Source organism: Populus nigra, chromosome 2 (assembly GCF_951802175.1).
Source record: "Populus nigra chromosome 2, ddPopNigr1.1, whole genome shotgun sequence".
Classification (NCBI taxonomy): Eukaryota; Viridiplantae; Streptophyta; class Magnoliopsida; order Malpighiales; family Salicaceae; genus Populus; species Populus nigra.
The window spans coordinates 20,027,222-20,029,721 of NC_084853.1; positions in this window are offsets into that span (position 1 = coordinate 20,027,222).

The following is a 2,500-nucleotide window of genomic DNA, read 5'->3' on the forward strand; positions in this document are numbered from 1 at the left end:
TTTATGGTCCAGGGCTTGACGGAAAAGACTGTTGGTCCAGAAAAGGGGGCAGCGGCAGCCATGCCAACAGGGGGGAATCGGCAGCGCAGATTTTTCGACGAACATGGGCTGGACGCTGGACTGGCCGGGCCATGCAGGAAAATTCATCGAGGGGACACGCTGAAGAAACAGCGCTGGTTTAGACACGGTGGGCGCAGTGTTGGAATCGGCAGCGCCGATGAAACCGGCAAAGTCGGCAGAATTGGCAGCGGGTGCTGGCGATGGGTCTGGACGGGCTGGATAGTCCAAGGCTCGACGAGAAAGACCGCAGGTTGAGACACTGGGGCAGTGGCAGCCCGCGGGACAGTGTCGGCAGATTCGGCAGCGCAGATTTGTGCGGCTGCAGGTTCGTCGGGGAAAATCGGCAGCGCAGATTTTGCGACGAACATGGGCTGGGCGATGGACTGTCCAGGCCAGGCAGGAAAATTTGTCGAGGGGACACGCTGACGAAACAGCGCTGGTTCAGGCACGGCGGGCAGTGTTGGAATCGGCAGCGCCGACGAAATCGGCAAAGTCGGCAGAATCGGCAGCGCAGATTTTTCGACGAACATGGGCTGGACGCTGGACTGGCCGGGCCATGCAGGAAAATTCATCGAGGGGACACGCTGACGAAACAGCGCTGGTTCAGGCACGGCGGGCAGTGGTGGAATCGGCAGCGCCGACGAAATCGGCAAAGTCGGCAGAATCGGCAGCGGGTGCTGGCGATGGGTCTGGACGGGCTGGATAGTCCAAGGCTCGACGAGAAAGACTGCTGGTTTAGACACTGGGGCAGTGGCAGCCCGCGGGACAGTGTCGGCAGATTCGGCAGCGCAGATTTGTGCGGCTGCAGGTTCGTCGGGGAAAATCGGCAGCGCAGATTTTGCGACGAACATGGGCTGGGCGATGGACTGTCCAGGCCAGGCAGGAAAATTTGTCGAGGGGACACGCTGACGAAACAGCGCTGGTTCAGGCACGGCGGGCAGTGTTGGAATCGGCAGCGCCGACGAAATCGGCAAAGTCGGCAGAATCGGCAGCGCAGATTTTTCGACGAACACGGGCTGGACGGTGGACTGTCCAGGCCAGGCAGGAAAATTCGTCGAGGGGACACGCTGACGAAACAGCGCTGGTTCAGACACGGTGGGCGCAGTGTTGGAATCGGCAGCGCCGAGAAAATCGGCAAAGTCGGCAGAATCGGCAGCAGGTGCTGGCGATGAGTCAGGACGGACTGGATAGTCCAAGGCTCGATGAGAAAGACCGCTGGTTTAGACACTGGGGCAGTGGCAGCCCGCGGGGCAGTGTCGGCAGATTCGGCAGCAGTGTCTGCCGATTCGGCAGCGTTGGCTTGTTGGCGCGGGGGGCCGATGCGAGTGGGGACTTGGGCAGCGGGCAGTGAAAGCAAGAGTTTCCCCGATGCTGCCGGGAAAAACGCTCCCCGGGATGGCCGGGTGAGATGACCCGGCGGCCCGCGACGGGTCATTCAATTCCATGCCCCGTCAACATAACTCCCGATGTACTGTTTGCTTTTTCGGAAGAAGAGATCCATCCCCCCATCCTCGGCCAGCCAAAAACGCTCCAATTAATGGCCGGGTGAGATGACCCGGCGGCCCGCGACGCGTCATTCAAATCACTGCCCTATCGGCTACAACTGCTGATGGGTGGGATTAGAGGCCTGCCATGGTGGTGAGGGGCGGCGAGGACCGTGAAAGCTAGAGTTTTTCAGAGGCTGCCGGGAAAAAGGCCCCTCGGGTGGCGGGGTGCGAGGACCAGGCGCGTCATTCAATTCTCTTCCCTATCAACTTGGCTCCCGTTGGCGGGATTGGAGGCCTACTGTTTGTTACAGGGCTAAAATCGTCAGGGGAAGAGCTGACGAAACAATGCTGGTTTGGATGCAGGGGGTAGTGTTGGAATCGGCAGCGCGGACAAAATCGGCAAAGTCGACAAAAAAGACTGTTGGTCTGGACATCGGGGCAGCGGCAGCCATGCCGACAGGGGGGGAAATCGGCAGCGCAGATTTGTGCAGCTGCAGGTTCGTCGGGGAAATCGGCAGCGCAGATTTTTCGATGAACATGGGCTGGAAGATGGACTGTCCAGGCCAGGCAGGGAAATACGTCAAGGGGACACGCTGACGAAACAGCGCTGGTTTAGACACGGTGGGTGCAGTGTTGGAATCGGCAGCGCCGACGAAATCGGCAAAGTCGGCAGAATCGGCAGCGGGTGCTGGCGATGAGTCTGGACGATTTATAGTCCAGGGCTTGATGGAAAAGACTGTTGGTCCAGACAATGGGGCAGTGGCAGCGCGGATTTGTGCAGCTGCAGGTTCGTCGGGGAAAATCGGCAGCGCAGATTTTTCGACGAACAGGGGCTGGACCGGCCGGGCCAGGCAGGAAAATTCGTCAGGGGGGCACGCTGACGAAAACAGGGGCTGCGGAGTGGAAAATCGGCAGCGCAGATTTTTCGACGAACAGGGGCTGGACCGGCCGGG